Raw genomic sequence first — 21809 nt, forward strand, 5'->3', positions numbered from 1 at the left:
AGACTTGAAATTATGCATCACCTGGTTGTGTTGCAGGGATTCTGCACATACATAGAACAGGAAAATGGCACCTAGGTGTATTGGGGCCAATTATGTGAAAAAACAAGGGTTGAGGCAAAAAAATGCACCTGCTTACACCTGTGGCTTGTAAATAGAAGTGATGGTGCTTGTGATTTCAAGGAACACAACCCTGTTTGTTCCTTCAAGGGCAAAACCCAAAAATTGCAATGTTTGATAAGAAATCAGCACCCATTCAAAAGGTATTATCTTTATAGTTTCAAATGTCCACAGTACATATAAAAGTGCACGATCTTGTGAACAAAGTCTGAATTCTTGCAGATTTTCTTATTCAAATTCTTTATTGTAGTGTTTCAACACAAGAAAAATCCAAGAACACAAATGGATTTCCTTCTTAGCCAGCCAACGCGTTTCGTCTCTGACAATGAGACTTCTTCAGGGCTTCAACGTTAATTGGTAATCATAAATCAGTACATCATGGTAGATTTCCTCAAAAACAGCATATTATGGTAATTTCTCTTTGTCCTGACGAGAAGTGTTCAAAAAGACAGAACCCATACACAATCAGGATTCTCTGTCTATTAGATAGTTGTATTTCTCACACCTTTTTTGCTGTGCTTAATCTTGATAGTCTTAGAAAGGTATGGTAACCAGCAGTAGTTCCACATCAACGGTAGGACAGTATTGGGGCCAAACCTTCTTCCAGCCTTGATAACCACGAGCCCAGGACCAACTAGCTATAGTGTCTCACTCACTCTCCTGCTCACAAACGGAGAAGCCAATGACAAGACAACTCAGAACATAACACTGCTGTATCTCTCAGGAATCGCTCATGCTCTCGTACTTTTCTATAATAAGATCTGATAGACACAAAGATAGTTTAAAATATTTATTTTAACTAACATGCTCTAAAATGCAGTATACGTGCCACAACCAGTCGCAAAATGCATAATATCAATACAATTAGCATTGCAGCAAGGCCATATATTTTAAAGGGAGATGCCATTTTACAAGGACAGTGGATAGAGGACTATAAAGCCTAACCACCCTCCCCTTGGTAAGCCAACGTATTATTATATAATAAAAGATCTCTGGGCTTTGTCAGCAGACCCCATACCTCAGGCCATAGATCGTATTTTCTACATCACATGTGCGTGTTGCTCTTCTCCCTGGAAAGGTCCTTCTACAAGTGTGAGCTACCTAAACGTGTATCCCCATAATATCAAAGTACGAGTCCAGCAAAAACAGCTGCCTTGGTATGTTTTGTGTAAGTGCTAGAGCCTGACCAGGGCAGAATAACAAGAGTTAGTGTTTATCGACCTTGCTCACAATGTTCAGACTAAACTCCAGCAACAAGCAGAGAATGATCACAGCAGTTCTCATGTGAAAGGTATAAACAGAGCTTTGTAAAAATAAAGACATGTAGTGTTGTGCCCAAAAGAAGCATCATGGCTATCGGGCTCATGCTAACTTATAGATGTCGACAATGACTCTTGCAACCACTTGACTGTTGCCTTCCCAATTATGAGGTCCTATCCTTCAACCTTGGCTTTATGTCCATGTGGTGGAATAAGCAAACAATGCACATCACACTTTATGTAGTTCTGTAAAATGTATTTTCAGGACCGGCCTTATTACCTTAAACCAATGTTTGTTGCAAGAATATTAGATCTCACATGGTTGCTTTTAAATTTCTGGCTGCACTGAATGAACACCAAAAGGGCTCGATTCCGATCCGGTAAAAAGCGCTCCGAAATGCTGTACGGAGCGTTTTTCCCCGTACGAATCGTACCTGAAGGCGTCCCCGTACGAATGTGCAAGTACGATCACAACCTAATGCGTCACTCCGTACGACACGTAAAAAACGCCGTACAAATCGAAAGTCCATACGATTTGCAGTCGGCTGACGCTCGACGCTACGTCCGAACGTAAATAGACCGCGTCTCCCGAACCACAAAGTACGATCCGTGTTCTACACACTCCGTACGGCTCTTTTTCTACGAGAGCTCAAAACTACCGTAAAACCACACTCCGGCACGACCCGCACCCCGGTACGCGACAAGCAGGACATGGACGCCATCGTCCATGTAATCCCTATCCTGTACGCCCACCACCTCGTACTGAGAAACCGACGGCGCAGAAGGTGAGTATAACGAAGTTCTACATACCTGTACGTCTTGCAACACGCGCACATCTCCATTTCACGATTGTAAGGTCTGGGCATGTTGCGCCACACACTCCCGCACATCACCAGTGCAACATGGGGACAGGCCGCACCTACGTCATCGACCACGGGGTACGGTACGTCACCGCACAACACCAGTGCAATACGCCGCACCTACATCATCGTCCACGGGGTACGGTACGTCACCGCACAACACCAGTGCAATACGGCGACAGGCCGCACCTACGTCATCGACCACGGGGTACGGTACATCACCGCACAACACCAGTGCAATACGGCGACAGGCCGCACCTATGTCATCGACCACGGGGTACGGTACGTCACCGCACAACACCAGTGCAATACGGCGACAGGCCGCACCTACGTCATCGACCACGGGGTACGGCAGGTCACCGCACAACACCAGTGCAATACGGCGACAGGCCGCACCTACGTCATAGACCACGGGGTACGGTACGTCACCGCACAACACCAGTGCAATACGGAGACCGGCCGCACCTACGTCATCGAAGACGGGGTACGGCAGGTCACCGCACAACACCAGTGCAATAAGGAGACCGGCCGCACCTACGTCATTGACCACGGGGTACGGTACGTCACCGCACAACACCAGTGCAATACGGCGACAGGCCGCACCTACGTCACCGGCCACGGGGTACGGCAGGTCACCGCACAACACCAGTGCAATACGGCGCACCTACGTCATCGTCCACGGGGTACGGTACGTCACCGCACAACACCAGTGCAATACGGCGACAGGCCGCACCTACGTCATCGACCACGGGGTACGGTACGTCACCGCACAACACCAGTGCAATACGCCGCACCTTTGTCATCGTCCACGGGGTACGGTACGTCACTGCACAACACCAGTGCAATACGGCGACAGGCCGCACCTACGTCATCGACCACGGGGTACGGTACGTCACCGCACAACACCAGTGCAATACGGCGACAGGCTGCACCTACGTCATCGACCACGGGGTACGGTACATCACCGCACAACACCAGTGCAATACGGCAACAGGCCGCACCTACGTCATCGACCACGGGGTACGGCAGGTCACCGCACAACACCAGTGCAATACGGCGACAGGCCGCACCTACGTCATCGACCACGGGGTACGGTACGTCACTGCACAACACCAGTGCAATACGGCGACAGGCCGCACCTACGTCATCGACCACGGGGTACTGCAGGTCACCGCACAACACCAGTGCAATACAGCGACAGGCCGCACCTACGTCATAGACCACGGGGTACGGTACGTCACCGCACAACACCAGTGCAATACGGCGATAGGCCGCACCTACGTCATAGACCACGGGGTACGGCAGGTCACCGCACAACACCAATGCAATACGGAGACCGGCCGCACCTACGTCACCGGCCACGGGGTACGGTACGTCACCGCACAACACCAGTGCACTAGACGTGTGACACATACGTCTGCCATGTGATTGTAAGTGTAAGTAGTGTGCAGAACACCCACCAGTGCCCAGCATCAGAGTGTGTGTGGCTAACACCCCCCCACCCCCCCAGTGCCCACCAGTGCCCAGCATCAGAGTGTGTGTGGCTAACACCCCCCCAGTGCCCACCAGTGCCCAGCATCAGAGTGTGTGTGGCTAACACCCCCCCCAGTGCCCACCAGTGCCCAGCATCAGAGTGTGTGTGGCTAACACCCCCCCCCGTGCCCACAAGTGCGCAGCATCAGAGTGTGTGTGGCTAACACCCCCCCCCCAGTGCCCACCAGTGCCCAGCATCAGAGTGTGTGTGGCTAACACCCCCCCCCCAGTGCCCACCAGTGCCCAGCATCAGAGTGTGTGTGGCTAACACCCCCCAGTGCCCACCAGTGCCCAGCATCAGAGTGTGTGTGGCTAACACCCCCCCCCAGTGCCCACCAGTGCCCAGCATCAGAGTGTGTGTGGCTAACACCCCCCCCCAGTGCCCACCAGTGCCCAGCATCAGAGTGTGTGTGGCTAACACCCCCCCACCCCCAGTGCCCACCAGTGCCCAGCATCAGAGTGTGTGTGGCTAACACCCCCCCCAGTGCCCACCAGTGCCCAGCATCAGAGTGTGTGTGGCTTACACCCCCCCCACTGCCCACCAGTGCCCAGCATCAGAGTGTGTGTGGCTAACACCCCCCCCCAGTGCCCACCAGTGCCCAGCATCAGAGTGTGTGTGGCTAACACCCCCCCCCCCAGTGCCCAGCATCAGAGTGTGTGTGGCTAACACCCCCCCCACTGCCCACCAGTGCCCAGCATCAGAGTGTGTGTGGCTAACACCCCCCCCACCCAGTGCCCACCAGTGCCCAGCATCAGAGTGTGTGTGGCTAACACCCCCCCCCAGTGCCCACCAGTGCCCAGCACCAGAGTGTGTGTGGCTAACACCTCCCCCCAGTGCCCACCAGTGCCCAGCATCAGAGTGTGCGTGGCTAACACCCCCCCCCCCCAGTGCCCACCAGTGCCCAGCATGGGGGTGTGTGTGGCTAACACCCCCCCACCAGAGCCCAGCTGTGACACAAAAAACATACCATTGTGAACATCATTACCATCTGGAGATTGACACATATTAACATACCTAAATTAGAACTTGACACCAGCATCCAGGCACACAGCAGTCACAGACATTATCACACAAAGTCAACTTTAGAAAATAACAAGAATTGCTTTATTCAGCTACTTCAAAAAAGAAAAGCAAATAAGAGTCCCTGCTCATTAAAGGCCAATGTCCAGTCCAAAAAAGTCTGAGCAACAGTTTGTACCTCCATGGGTGTGAGCACACCCAAACTTGCCTGCACATGGTGTTTAATCCGCAGTGGAAACGATGGGGCCATCATCTGTGGAATCCTCCGGCACCGCATGGACAGGAGAGGGAAGGACAGGCGTAGTGAGTGCAGGTGTAGTGGATGCAGCCACACTGGCTGGTGCATTGCCAAAAGTAGCTTCAAAAACCTGGCTGCACACCTCAGCCAGTGCGGAAAAACTACAACCTGAACCCGGGGACACATTGGGGGTGGAGGTAGAGGGCTGTGAGTCTGTACTCCTGGGTGTGTGGATGCGTGTGTGCGTTGTGTCCCCTCTCCCTGTGGGTGTGCCTACATCCCCTTGAGATTGGGTGCGTGGAGCTTTGAGCTTTTTCTGACGTGTGGGTGTGCTGGGTGTGTCTGACCTGTGGCGTGTGCGTGTATGTTGTGTAGATATGGGAGAGGCAGAGGTGGATGGGTCTGAAGGATGGGGGGGAGACAGATGCTGCTGGGTGTACATTGCTGCCGTCAGTGTTGACTCTATGGCAGCCACACTCCGACGTAGATCAGACATGGCCGATGACATGCCCTCCATGAACGACACCAACTGTGTAATCAGTTGTGTATGTCCATGGAGGACAGTCAGTATGGATGTCTGACCTACAGCAATCTGCCGGAGTAGGTCCACAGTCTCAGCACTGAGGGCATCAGGGGACACAGGGGCAGGGGCTGCGGTGCCGGGAACATAGGAGACACGGGGGCTAGCACGGACCCTAGGGACACTAACGACTGGGAGGGTGGAGATGGTACTGGAGGAGGGGACGCCAGCCAAAGATGATGGAGTGACCATTGCTGCATATTCCCCCTCCTCCTGAGAGTCTGACTCGGAGTCGTCGGCATGGTAAGATGTGTCAGTCACATGTCGTCCGGCCTGCAGACTCCTGTCACCCTCCGTGCCACTGCCTCCCTCTGACTCCTCAAAGCAGGTGGCACTGTCGGTGTGTCCCTCTGCCTGGTCCGCGCCTGTGTCCCCTCCAGATTCAGATGATGATGCTGTGGCCAAGGAGAAGAATAAAAACATATCAGTGACCTGTACACATCAGACATATCAGCTACAAATCATTAGGCTTCATTTCTCAACATGGCATGCTTCATGAGTCACATGACACTGAACACTGCACAATGATAAGTCTAGTTGTGGCCAATTGCGAGAGACACTACGCATAATGTATAGTAGGATACAAGCAACAGTGAAGGGAAAAAACTATCATGAGCGACACAATGATGATTGACTGCCTGACAACAGGATAGCTGATGAAGCATCACAGCTCATTTACACACCCTGCCACCCAAACCCAGACCTGCACATGTTGAATTTGCTTACTCCTTGTGCCACATGGGAAAAGTCCTTGCTGAACTGAATTGTGATGCCATCCTGGGACCTGAACCAAGTGTAACATCACCTCACACTGGCATCACAGCTGTTGACACCCCAAGCCTCATTGTGTGACTGAGCATCAATAGTATTTACAAACCACATTCTACTTATTTGGCAATTATGCACACACGCACTGCCCAGTGTGAGTATGCATAAGCCCAAAATATTGCACATGTACTTTGTGCACCTGTAGCCAACACATGACTATTTGAAAGACTACCATGGACAAAGGCCACTGAGGCTGACTCGTGCAGAAGACACATGTTTAGACTCAAGATCAGTGCCTAAATAGGAAGAACGGCAGACACAGTGCACATGTGGTGCCACATGTAAGGTTTCAACAGGTGCCACAGACCCCCCCCCAACATGATGATGTGCAAAGGAAGATGCATACAGAGACATTGCACCATAGGAGTACATGTGAAAAACAAACATCATCCAAAGCGCAGGTCAAATGTGGAGTAGGGCAAGGCATGTAAAGAAGCAGCTGCAGAAACTGGGACATTCTGATGCCAATGCATGGAGTGCCTGTCTGACCACAACACTCAAACTATGGGAGTGTAACCATGCCTTGGAGCACTGCAGGGAGCATGTGACACACATCACAACAAACAGACATGAACCTACCCACTACTTGCTGCTGTCCCTCCTGCAACTGCCTATGGAGGTCTGGGAACACCACTTCCAGGACCCGGAGCATGTTGGGGGTGAGGTGGCGGGTGCCGCCATGCCGCCGTGGAGCTTCCAGCTTTAGCTGTACTCTGGCGATGCGGCGGGTCCAGCACCGGATGTCCTGCCACCTCTTCCTGATGTTCCGGAGCCTCCTGCGAGGCCCCCCCTCACTCCTGACAGCCCTGGCGATGTCCAGCCAGATTTCACCATTCTCATAGGCAGATACCTGTCACAAATGTAAAGTAAAAGAGCATCAGTACACCTGGTCCATGTTCCAAACACACACATATGTTCACAAAAAACTTGATGATAACAGGGCATCGTAAGCTAAACACATTAGCATTTTTGGCCATGAGTATGTGGCCTGTGAACAAACACCACCTCATGGCATGCCATTGAAAGACTACAGATTACATGACGGGTGCTAAACACTCTTCGAGCATGGCACTCACTGAGCAATGTATGCTACATCTGGGTGCACTGCAGCACGTGACACGCTGTCACACACCCCACTGCAACAAAGAACCCTCTAGAAACAACACTGTACACCCTTGCACTCACTCCCAACAACATTGCATCTGGACACTATACATACACAGTGGCTATAATGTCACACACACAACAGGTGCACACTCCAAGGTATTGCACACATCACTCACCTGATCCTCTGGTCTCCCATACAGCTTGCTGTAGTTAGGCAGGAGGGCATCCAGCAGGGCCTTGTTCTCACCATCAGTGAATGCAGGTGCCCTTTCCATGCTTAGCCAATCAGGGTCCAGAGGATTCAGAGACAGCAGCTGTGGTTACCACACCAATGTTGTGCAGGCAAGTGCCCTCCCACAGCCACATGCTGCCTTATATCTGTGCTGCAGAGGGGCTGTGAGTCCAAGGAGTAGTGTTTGATAGGCCACCATAGTTAGCATCCTACGTTCCATCCAACCACATCACACACAAGGACATTACACACATATGCATGGTTTGAAAACTGAGCCTGAGCTGAACAACAACTTTTGCAACATTGTATACTTTTGCCCAACTGATTTTTCTAGAACACCTGTAGGAGGCTCAAAAAAATCTGTATCCATGACAACCTGGTTGCATTTTGATCAGTCCACTGTTCCCCTAGATGTACCCTATGTATTTAATCAAATACCCACACAAGTACGGTGACATTGCCGTTGCTAATCCAACACATTCAATGGTGTAATGAGGCGTACACGCGCACGTACTATTGGGGTTCGCTTTGCTCGCGTATGGCTGAAATGCAATAGGGAAACGAGGCGTACACATGAACGTACCATTGGGGTACGCTTTGCTCGCATATGGCTGAAATGCAATAGGGAAACGAGGCGTACACACGAACGTGCCATTGGGGTACGCTTTGCTCGCGTATGGCTGAAATGCAATAGGGAAACGAGGCGTACACACGCACGTACCATTGAGGTACGCTTTGCTCGCGTATGGCTGAAATCAATAGGGAAACGAGGCGTACACATGCACGTACCATTGGGGTACGCTTTGCTCACGTATGGCTGAAATCAATAAGGAAACGAGGCGTACACACGCACGTACTATTGGGGTACGCTTTGCTCGCGTATGGCTGAAATGCAATAGGGAAACGAGGCGTTCACACGCACGTACCATTGGGGTACACTTTGCTCGCGTATGGCTGAAATCAATAGGTAAACGAGGCGTACACACGCACGTACCATTGGGGTACGCTTTGCTCGCGTATGGCTGAAATGCAATAGGGAAACGAGGCGTAGGTACAGTGCGTCAGACATGCTCCAGTGAACGATTGTGTAGGCTGCGTTCCTGACCTCCTTCATGTCACCAGTGGGAGAGTGACTCCAGGAAATCACATAGCAGGGATGTAGTATACCCTCATGTTGACGATGTGGATGCATACATCAGCATGGCATCCTCACATCAGCATGCCCCAGGTGTGGCAGACATAGAAGAAGCACAGGGCCTGTGACCTAGTGCCTCAGTTGATGTGTGAAGAGCTGGCAAGACTTGTCATTACAAATGAAAAGTAACAACCTAGGCAACTTAATGATTAGAATACCTTAATGGTAAGAAATTATGGAAAATCGACTACAGCTAACTAAAAAACGTAATTTTATTAAACAATTCATATAGTTAAAAAATACATTTATATAGCATCAAATCACAATTAAAAATTCACAGTATATATTTAACATCAACATTATTATATGCAAATTGACAAACAATAAAAAAGATAGGTGGCATAAAAATTCAGTCTCTACGCGCGTTTCGGCGGCCAGCGCCTTCTTCCTGGAGCAGCCACACAATATCTATAAAGTGAAGATGCATATAGAACATAATATTATATCGTTTCAACGTTACATTTTTATACATTCCAAAGACAAGTTCTATCATTAAAAAAGGTTTTAGCAGCTGTAGTTTGATAAAAACATTCTAGTTTACATTTACATTCTCGTTGTCATTTCCTTGCGGTATTCTGTTCATCACTATACGGAGAAGGGGTTCAGGTGATATAGAGGCAATTATGATAGTAGTTCTTTTTTTGAGACTTAGAAAGCAATTATTCACAGAGTTGTTATATTTCATTTATATAGGCGTTCAGAAACTCTGTATGGTAAAACAAACTTGATGATGATCAACAGATTTGCTGTCTGGTATGGATATAGAAGATAATGCCTTGTTTACTCTTGCATATGTATGTATAGGCAGTATTATTTTATGGATCTATTTTTCAGTATCATTTTCCTTTTTTAGAAGGGGGTTTACTGTAAAGGATATTTTTATAGTGTTGGTCGTAGGATACTTACTAGTAGGAAATTTCTAAGAAGCTGTTCAAGATAAATTTTCTGTCTTAAGTTTGATAAAACTAAAGAGGGGAGAATGAAACAATATCATATAAGCAATTAGTTTACGAAAATTATTAATTCCAGTTATTTGTGACAAGCAGGCGTTGTGCGCTTTTTATTACCTGATTGATTTGGTATTAAAACATTTAGCGCCCGCCAGCCGGAACCCTTTGTACAAGTTGATGCTGGATAGTTTTTCTTCCCTGGAGTTTTCTAGTTCTCTGATATTTTAGGAGTATAAAAAGAGAAATGACTGGATATTTATTTCACATTTTTTTTGGAGGGGATTGCAAGTAGTTGGTCAATTACGATTATTCAAAGTATATCGACAAATGGCAGTTATCTTACCTAATAAAATATATATCGATCTTTTCATAGTGTCTTGAAATCAAGTATCTGTTTTGAAAGTTGATCTATTTACGAAGTGTTGATTTCAACAGCCACTTTGTTAGCCTAGAGAAAATATACGTGCAAAATTAAAACTAAGTTGTATATTCCCTGATTCTTGATGTTCGAGTCTTTCAATCTTTTGTTAGTCATCTTACCTAAACAATTAGACACTTGTTCTTTTCAGGTCTCCAAGATGTAGTATGGTTCTTGATCCTTATATGTATGGAATTAGGGTTAAAAGATCTCCCTGCCTGTGAATTTAAGAATAAGGGGACATTGTAACCAAAAGGGGGATATTGATTCTTATTCTGTCTTATTGAGAATAATCTAGTTGCTGACTCTAGTCTAGAGTCTCACCTGAGGGTGGTCGGCAGGGCTCCCTATGTCCGGTGGCGGGTCGATACGTCTCTCACGGCGGCAAGCGCGGGAAAAGTGATGAGCAATTGCCTATGTCGCAGCGCTAGTTTATATATTAACGTTAATAGCTATAAATCGTTGGCACCTGTTGAGTATTTTTGTTTTCGTCATTTCATGTGCGGAGTAGCGAAGTTCCGACTTCGGACGCCACGGATTGGTGGTGTGACGTCTGCGGAGTTTCGTGGGGGCTTCCCTGATTGGCTGCGCTTGTGATAGGCTCTGGGGATTGATGGTTTTAGCATATGTGGAGTTTCACATTGGCTAAGGCATTGGGAGTAGCGAAGTTCCGACTTAGGACGCCACGGAATGGTGGTGTGACGTCTGCGGAGTTTTGTAGGGGCTTCCCTGATTGGCTGCACATGTGGTAGGCTCTGAGGATTGGTGGTTTTAGTATATATGGAGTTTGACATTAGCTAAGGCATTGGGAGGTCAAAGACGGAGTTCTAGTTTAAACGCCAGTGATTGGCGGTGTGACGTATGCGGAGTTTTGTGAGCGCTTCTCTAATTAAATGTGTCAATGGCCGGTTCTAGGGGTTAGAGGTTTTAGGCATATACGGGGTTAAGCATCGACTTCAATGATTGGAGGTCTAAGCCTCAAACAGTTTAGTGTGGATCCCACGGTTAAGGTTCTAGTTTTCGTAAATATTGCATTTGCAAGAGAGGAAAGACTTTCCACTAGTGGTTTCGAAGAAAACCAGGGAAAGGACGATTGTTGATACTTATTAAAATATGGATGTAAACAATAATTAAGATTTGAAAGAAAAAGTTCCTTTTAAATATTGGTCTTTTATTTCTACACATAGTTTATTAGTGTGTAAGTTTATAGACGGGGGCCTAGGACAGTTAGATCATATAGAAGGATCTACAGACGGTGTCGAATACATTATAATAGGTCTGAAAATTATTTTATATTGTTTGTAAGGTTTTCAGGTCATTAGAGTGTATTTTGTAGTCTATATTATTCTTGATCCTGGACATCATATGTATTTCAACGGTCTAAATTTCCAGTACACTGTATATATCTGAATAATGTGGGCATATGTGTATGTTTATAATAGTGGGGGTTCTTAGCAAATTGCGTGTTCCCACGGAATTTCGCTATTTAGGCCTTGGCGGAATGTGTTAAAAACAAAAATCCAGAAGACTTCTCTTTTCTTCCGAATAGCCATGCCTCCTTTGGAGTCAGGGACGTGGATTTTCTCTAAGATTCTCCATTTAAAATCGTCAACACTGTGTCCTTTATCTAGAAAGTGTTTTACCATTGGGCATGTAGTTTTCTTGGTTCTTATGGCTGAGCGATGCTCGTTTAGGCGTGTGTGAATCATTCTTGAGGTCTCACCTATGTATCCTTGAGGGCACGGGCATTGTATAAAATATATCACCTTGTTTGTTTTGCAATTCCACATTTCCCTCGCTTTAGTTTTGTGGCCATTATGTTCAAATTCTTCGCCTGACAGAATGTTTTCGCATGAGTTACATGATGAACAGGGGAAGGTACCTTTTAGAGGGTTATTAGTCAAGATTGATCTTTGACTTAGGACTTCTTCGTTGGTGCTCTTTTGAAAGCGAGAATGAACAATAAATTCTTTTATATTTTTGTTTCTTTTATGTGCAAATAAAGGCTTCATCAATTTTTGGTCATTTGTACAGCTGCTATTCAATACATGCCAGTTGGAATTTATGACTTGTTTTACCTTTTCGTTTAAAGTTGAATGTCGTGGTATACAGACTAGTTGATCATTGGGTTTGGTGGTTTTTGTTTTTAAGAGGCAATCTCGATCATAGTATCGAGCTCGTTTGTAAGAATCTCTTACTAAACGATGGGGGTAGCCTCTGTCAATGAATTTAGTTCTCATTATTGCAGCCTGCTTGTCAAAATCATTTAAGTTTGTGCAGTTGCGTCTGACACGTAGGAACTGTGAGAAAGGGATGCTATTTTTTTGGGTACGTGGGTGGAAACTCCGGTAGTGGAGTAAGGTGTTCCTTGCAGTAGGTTTTATGTGGAGATCCACTTCTAGATTTCCTGCATTATTAACAATCTCGATATCCAAAAATTCTACTTTCTCATTACTAATATGAGAGGTAAAGTGTAAGTTGGGATTTGCTCCATTTATCCATTGGATGAATTCATTTAGAGTTTCCCTCCCATCGGTCCAGATAAAAAAGATATCATCAATATATCTGGACCAATGGGAGACAGACTCATAAAAAGGGGCAGCTTCATTATGGACAAATTCTTTTTCAAATGCTGCCATGAAGATGTTGGCTATAGACGGTGCTACTGAAGCCCCCATACTGACACCTTTAATCTGGCGATATAGGTGGGTGCCAAATTCAAAGACATTTTCCCTCAGTACAATTTCCAGACAGGCAAGTAGGAATTCTTTGGGACATGGAATCTGGTGTAGATCAATGAACCAACTAGTGGTTTTCATTGCGTCGGGCAGAGGAATATTACTGTATAAAGACTCGACGTCCATTGTGACCAGTAGTTCGTTGTTGGAATTGAAGGGAATTCCTTCGATCTTTTGTATCATGTGGCCTGTGTCACGAATATAGGATTCTATTTTAGGGACGAATGGGCGTAAGTAATTATCTACGTATTTAGAAAGTGGTTCAGTTGCTGTCCCTATTGTAGAGACTATGGGTCTATAAGGGGGGTTACTGGCATGTTTATGGATCTTGGGTAGACCATAAATACAGGCAGTTTTTCCTTGGTGATGGTTCAGAAAGTCAGATTCTTTGGCATTAATAAGGCCATCTTCTTGGGCAGATTTTGTTAGGGGCCTAATTCTCTTAGATAAATTTATCAAAGAGTGGGATCTCAAAGGGACTTAAAATGTCGGGTCATTTAACATTTTGAGCATATTTATTTCGTAGTCTGATGTATCCACGATCACTATACCTCCACCTTTATCACACCCTTTAAAGGTGAGGTCTTTGTTTTTAGAGAGGGATATTAGGGCCTGATGTTCTTCCTTTTCTAAGTTGTAAATAGGTTTAGGAATGAATCTTAGGGCTTGATCTAACTTTTTGAGCACTACTAGTTCGAAAGTTGCTACTTCAGGTCCTAATTGTTCGAGACCTGGGCAGAAAGTTGATGGAAGACAGAGGGGTTTTATAGCGGGAAGTTCCTCATCTATGGTGATGTTTGGAGCAAAAAATGTTTTTAGGCGAATTTTACGGAAAAAAGAGATAATGTCACAGTGAAGCTCAAATAAATTGACTGTGGAGTGAGGGACATAGGATAATCCTTTAGATAGCAGGTTCGTGCTGTATTTATCTAGCTCTAGTTTGGTTAAATTGAAAATTGGAATTATATGCCCTGCTTCCAATATTGTCTGCTTCTGGTTTCCCGCACAAATTGTGGTTCTTCCTGCTGGTGATGGTGCTGAGGTTGATAGTTCCCTCTCGGTTGACCCTGGAAGTGGACTCTGGGGCGTCCACGTCCTCCCCCGCGATTCCCTAAAAAAGGCTGTCTACGATTTCCTCTGTTAGGTGTCTGATTATAGAGTAAATCAGAATCATAGTAACTTTCGTTATTTTCATTTTCAGAATCGGAGGTTTCTGAAAAGGTGTTTACACGTTGATTCTGTTGTTGGTGTTCCCTATTTTCAGTAGTATAGTGATTCTGTTGGTAGAAATCTGGTCTTAGATACGGATATGTATTTTCAATGGTGGCAAATCTTTTATCTTTCAATAACTTGTCATTTTTTCTTTTTTCTAGATAGCTGGTAAATGATTCTATATCTTTGTTGCATTCCTCAATTTTCTTTATGGCTTAATCTATGTTGCCCATTTTTTTGATCTTATTTTCCAATTCTTCTACTTCAGACCTTACTTCTGCGGCTAATTCTTTTGCGGTCTCAACGATGAGCATCATAAGGTCCCTTGATCATCTACTGGCAATTCTGCTCCATTTGTCCAGAAAAGCTTTGTAGTGAACAAAGAGGCCAGGGATGTTTCTCACTCGGAGACCCATGGGGATAATGCCCAGCCTTAAATAAGCTAACATGAATTCCCCATGTGCTTCAATTCTTTTTAATTTCTTTTTTAATTCTAATAATTTTTTAGTATCATCGTTATGTAAGTTCGAATTTGAGGTAGAGGCACCAAAAGTAGATGATGTTCCTACAAGTGTTTCGAATTCTTCGTCTGTGAAGCCAAAGGTTTTTTGGAGTGCCATTTTAGCACTGGGTTATAATATAGAATATATGTATAGTTATTGATGACAACAAATTTGCAAGGAAATGACAAGAGAGGGGTTGATATAACAAGCTCTATCTGAGGAACAGCCCTGCACAGACAAGCTGTGGGAAGATATATGTGTATTTAGCAAGGACCCCCTGAATAAATGAATTTAGCAATTCCTAGGTCAGGGAAAATAGTACAAATGAAAAGTAACAACCTAGGCAACTTAAAGATTAGAATACCTTAATGGTAAGAAATTATGGAAAATCGACTACAGCTAACTAAAAAACGTAATTTTATTAAACAATTCATATAGTTAAAAAATACATTTATATAGCATCAAATCACAATTAAAAATTCACAGTATATATTTAACATCAACATTATTATATGCAAATTGACAAACAATAAAAAAGATAGGTGGCATAAAAATTCAGTCTCTACGCGCGTTTCGGCGGCCAGCGCCTTCTTCCTGGAGCAGCCACACAATATCTATAAAGTGAAGATGCATATAGAACATAATATTATATCGTTTCAACGTTACATTTTTATACATTCCAAAGACAAGTTCTATCATTAAAAAAGGTTTTAGCAGCTGTAGTTTGATAAAAACATTCTAGTTTACATTTACATTCTCGTTGTCATTTCCTTGCGGTAATCTGTTCATCACTATACGGAGAAGGGGTTCAGGTGATATAGAGGCAATTATGATAGTAGTTCTCCTTTAGCACATGTGCATCACATGCATACAACACTTAGCACCGGCGTAACGTCTACAACATTTTGTGATGCACATCAACACTGGACTGGCACACCATTCAGTACAGGGAACTGGCACATGATGACAGCAACATGCCCACTGTGACAGAGGTGTAATAGACGCACAGCATGACCCTGAGTCACCACGTCATGTGTGTGCCATATGTGACATTGTGCCTGCTGTTTGCATATGAAATGTTAAGGACAGTATCATATTACTCACCTTAGAATATCCCCACGTGTCATCCTGGACATGGCAATTCCCGCTCAGTAGTACACTTGTTTGTCGGTAGGCATGTCCTGCTGCTCACCGTGTGTTGTTGGCGTTGTGTGTGCCGTGATGACGTTGTATGGGTACTCATACGTCACCTCTGCATGCTCACGTCAGGTCCTCTGTATTGACAACACCTGCGCTGGTCCCGTATAAGTGTAACCTAACTCTTTTTTGCAACAAGATCATAGTACGATCACTTCTGACCATTTAACTTGGATTGTCTGACTCAGGACGGTGCCAATAGGGATGTCCGTTTCTAAGCCTGTGAGGATTGCAACCCTCTCATGTTGGTGACTGGCCCTCACCGTCGGTGTCTCCACAGTTTTCATGTCAAGCAAGACAAGTAGAGCTGCTCCGACTGCCGGGACCAGACATATGAATCCAGGTGTGATTGGTCACACAAGCCACTCAGACTCCAGCAGTTGTCCCTGCACCACAATAGCTCATGGTCTGGACGTAGGACGAGTGCCTCGGTGTGGGTGTTGAGACATCATAGCCCCTGGATTTGAGATCAGTCCTCCAGGGCCAAGTCGTCAGGTAACCCAAATATGTGAAAGACATGTCATCACACTTCCAAATCACCACAATGCACGTGCAATGCTGCATGGGATTCAGGTGACACCGCCCACGCGGCTCTGTCAGATTTACAGCCGTCGTAGCCTGCACCACGACCTGTGGTCCTCATGTCCATGATGTCCCTCGCACCACCAAAGGCCTACGCGGCGGATTCTGGCCCAGCGGACCCGTCTGGGGGCACTAGCGCTTCTGGTGATTTGCCCCTGACGCCATCACTCGCTTTGTCCCTGACGCAGGCGGCGCATTCGTGCCGAACCCACTGGGACAGAAAGGATCTGAATGTTGATCCTGGTCCTCGCTGGTTCACCTCACAACCTCACTGGCAACTGTCCCCCAGGTGCCAGCCTTGTCACCGTTCTCGGGTGGCGGTGTCCCCGATACCACACACTGTACGGCACCGGTGTGGGAACTGTGCTGCAGTATACCGCCATCAATGCTGCAGGGGGGGGTGAAACTCCTACGAGCCGGGCACAGCTCATGACAACCCTGATTATCAGGGAATGGGTGTCAATGAGTATTGGGAGGTTCATGAAGACCCACTGACACATGAGTGTCGGTCCCAAGATGACAGGACAGGTGGACTGGGGCATGCAAGTGGTCTGGACACCTAGCCAGACACTGGTGATGTCTCTACTCCAAACGTGTTAATGGATGAGCCGCCAACGTACAGTGTAATGTTTATGTGGGCAGCCAGAGCCTTGCCCATTCATTTCCCCGTTGCCGCCGTGAGGACCAACCTCCTCACTGAGGTCCTTAAAGTGCAATCACGCTCCGCTGAGCCTCTGCAGGCCTATCCTGAGGAATGTACTGTATCTATGTTGGTCTACATGTACAGGCACGCTGCATGTTTGGCTGTAGATAGGCACGTTGTCAGACGACCACACCCCTCCCCGGACTGACCATGTTCCCTGTCCTCCAACCCCACCCCAGAGAGCATAGGCATCCAGCCCGCCTAATCACAGACCACATTCCCCGTAGCTCCGCTTTAGAGGGTATCCAAGAGGTCTGAGCAGTATGGACAGATGTCATCATCCTCCCTGAGTCTAGGACTGACGTCTTCCAACATCACATGCCTCTTTTTCTGCTTCCCACACTGTCTGTGGGACATGGTTGTGTAACTGCTGGCAGAGTGTGCGTTGTAGGTACGGGCAATACTTGGCCAAGCACTTGTAGGATGGCAGTCAGTGACACCGTATTTCATCCAGTGAGGGCTAAATATCCCCGACTCACATCGATGGCATCCAGGGAGGCAAATTTGTCTGAAGATTGGTATGTATTCAAAGTAAGGGATATGCTACTTACTACTGTTCTATTATGATATTTTGTTACAAAAGGTAAGTAACCAGTTCATACATTTCAGTACATCTGCTGTAGGAGCATCCATATTGTGTCCTTGCCGTGATTACAGGGTTTCTAATGTACGCACACCATGCCACTTGTGTTAATGAACCGCTCATATGTGTGATTGCATCACAGACCATTTGTGACTAATCAAACATTAATGCAGTATGATGATGTTCATGTAATAGAGAGGGAAATATCACACCGCAACATGACTATGTCAGAACTGTGCAAATGATGCCACATGTGGTGTGTGTGTATTGCTGTAAGCTGTCTGGATGTGCAGACAACCTCCTACTGACATTCACATGACATGTGTCACTGACATGATACATTGTCATGCTCACTAAGACCTTTCCATCAGATATTTTGTATGCATGTCATATCCATTCCACAGACCACAGGTCTTTCACTGTTCACGGAGGAGTGGCTGGGAGTTGGAACATGTTACATCAGTGTGTCTCCCACGCCACACTCACACTTGTCTACATTTGTTGAAGCAGTGTTGCTTGTGCCATGTACATTGTTATTGTCTTAGTCAGACAGTTGAACACATTTTCAAATATTTGTGTATTGCAGGGCACCCCCTCAGGAACGGCCGTTACCTGACTTGGAAGCCATGAGGGATCGCAATTGCATCCGTCGTTATCGCTTCAGCAGACAGATGATCAAGGACCTGACGGACAGACTGGAGGCTCACATGCAACCACGACACAGGTATCCAACTGCGCTGACACCCAAGGTAAAGGTGATGGCAGCCCTCCATTTCTTTGCCACAGGTATGTTCCAATTGACCATAGCTGATCTGGGAGGGATGTCTCAGACCATGTTCAGCCGTGTATTGACAGATGTTTTGGCTGCGATGTTGCTCCACCTTGATGAATACATCACATTCCCGACTCCAGAAAAGTTGACAGATGTCAAGGGGGAATTCTATGCCCTGGGACGCATGCCACATGTAATTGGTGCAATTGATGGTACACATGCTACTCTGGTGCCACCACAGGCGCAGGAGCAAGCGTATCGCAACAGGAAACACTACCACTCAATAAATGCCCTGGTGGTGTGTCTTGCCAACATGATTATCTCACATGTCTCTGCACGTTTTCCAGGATCGTACCACGATGCTTTCATCATGAGGCGTAGCAGGGTACCACAGATGATGCTGCAGCTGCACAACCACCGGGCATGTCTTGTTGGTGAGTATACTCTGTCAGCTATGTATGTCAGTATGTCACAACTTCTTCATCTGAATCATATTACACACTCATTTCCATGATGTCGATTTGCAGGAGACGCTGGATATCCAAACATGCCGTGGCTCATGACTCCACTACGCAATCCCAGGACAGCTGCAGACCAGCGGTACAACAATGCTCATGGGAAGACCAGGCGGGTGATTGAGCGGACATTTGGACTCCTGAAGAGCCGGTTCAGGTGCCTGGACAAGACAGGCGGAGCCCTCCAATACAGCCCACGCAAGGTGTGTGACATCTTCACTGTGTGCTTCATGCTTCACAACATGGCAGTGGAGAAGGCCGTGCCGCTCTACCTTGACCCTGATGAGCTGGAACATCCACCCGTTGAGGATGAAGGCCTTGGCCAGGATACCAGTGATGAGGAAGAAGAAGATTATATCCGGAGTCACCTCATCCGCAACTTCTTCTCATAATGGTGAGTCATAGCTGCTTTTATGTAATACATGTACTACAGAGTTGCATGGGTAGCATGATGTGTATGCAGCAGACTGTATGCAATGTCACTTGGATCTCTCTTGTGCTGTGTCACACAGGTGCAGATGTAATGCAACACACATACGTGCTATGTGTGTACTTGGAATGTACAGGTGTACTACAACATCTGGATATTCAACAGGACATTGTCAAAATAACATTGTACAGACCTTGACCCCTTGTGTGCCACTCTCATCTACAGCTCACCCTGCCTGTTGTCCGTTTGGATCATCGTGGTCACCCTGCTATTGCTCAATATGATTGCAACGCCAGCCTAATCAATGGAGCATGCATGGACATGTGGAGAAGTCAATTTGGGTAAGGACTCATACGAGGCTGTTTAGCGTTGGTATGTGTTGAAACGTGTGGTACATGTTTATGTGCATGTAGTGCGACCATGAATACATGCTACAACATTATGTTACTTATTACATGTATGCCCACTCCCATGACAGGATAGTCACCCCATCTGACAGTCATCTGTTGTAGTTGTGTACTCTGGTGGATGCATCAATGTGTTTAGACATTGACACTGCAACATTGCATATACCATGGTTTGACATTGTGTCAGAGGTCTCAAACACGGACTTTGTGGGGGATTGCAGCATCACTGTGCATTTGAATGTGACTGGATCCTCACCTCCACCTTGTGGGACAGTCCAGTTAGGTTGCCATTCTACCATGTCGTGCAGGTGTGGCCCACTGTATGTTCCACATGTTCAGATCACTGTCCTGTGAATCTGTGGACATGGATGCATTGCCCCTTGTTGCAGTATATCATGTCACTGTCATGTCGTTACCTCCGTGCAGGTTGCAAATACAGCTCCGCCAGCCTTCACAGTGAGTAGCACTTCTGTTTTGAATCACATGATGCCATGTATGTTTTGCTTGAGACATGACAATGTTGGGATGATGCATACGTTATTTATTGTGTTGCACCAGTGGAGTGCGGTAATTCACATGATTCTTTTGTCCCGTGCAGCATTTATGTGCAATGGTAGGGTATCATTTTGTGGTTTAGTTCAACTTCACTTGCAGTTGATATTTCTTCTACCTGCATCTCATGTGTAGCATAGTAATGCTATGTTGATAGATCAAAAGACTGGCTACAGAGTGCCTTCATTGCATGTAGGTAATTGGCTTCCTCTTCATATGTGATTCTTACAGATGTTGTGGGTGAAGTAAATTTTGCCTACATGGCCCTTATGGGTACACATGATCAAAAAGAGATATTACAGTTTGCGTAAGTAGCATTGCCAACTGTCTTCAATTGTTTGTAAGGTCCACCTCATCTGAGCCAGTGAATGAGTTCTTTACAACATAGATCTCATTGCATGGTAGCTCACTTGTGAGCGTTTCACAATACTCTAATGGATAACAGACTGTCCTAGGTTTTATGTGTCCGTGTCATAGCATCAGATCTGATGTGATAGCATGATGACTAATCTAATGTTGTCTCCAGTCATTTGACTTCACAGGTGTGACTGGTACAGTGTATCAAATGAGGTTTTTGTATTAGCAGTGACATGAGAATTTACTCCTAATGGTTATTTGCCTCTGTTTCAGGTCTCCCTCCCAGCAGTTCCCATCCTCTCCTTCCGTCGCCTGATCACCCTTTTGTGTCTGTCATTTGTACTCAGACCAAGGGGCTATTTGGAGGTGGAACCCTTTGAGCATCACACCACTCTGATGAAGAAAGGTACGGCCAGTCCTTGACAGGCTTGTACCTAATATTACTGCTGCATTACAGGTGACATCATTAATAGTGTCATTTTGAGTCCTTGCCAATGCACATGTATGTTTGACAGTGCTCCATGGGCTCACAATGTAAGAAATCATGTTGTGCATGACGTGTGATTTTTTTTGAAGATTCTGCCGCTTTCGTGTCAACGGACATGTCCTTATAATGTGCATGTTTACTATTTGGCATGTAGTAAGCTTATGCTTGTTATGTGTTGACGTGTACAGCGGGCACATGCATGGTGTTTGGGAAGGCTGGAATACTATATTTTGTGTAAGGTCGATGGCTTTGTAGCAGCTGTTTAGCTTTCGACACACTAGCTGTAGTCTACACCTGCTGACGCTGTGTGTCCTGTGCCCCACTTGTCTGTAAGGGCCCTGATACAGTGACAGTGATCTTTGGTCATTACTGTGCCATTTTATTTGCAGTGACCCTGAGTGAGCCAGACACTCCTGCCTTCACATTCACATTT

Source organism: Lissotriton vulgaris, unplaced genomic scaffold (genome assembly GCF_964263255.1).
Source record: "Lissotriton vulgaris unplaced genomic scaffold, aLisVul1.2 SCAFFOLD_3542, whole genome shotgun sequence".
NCBI lineage: Eukaryota > Metazoa > Chordata > Amphibia > Caudata > Salamandridae > Lissotriton > Lissotriton vulgaris.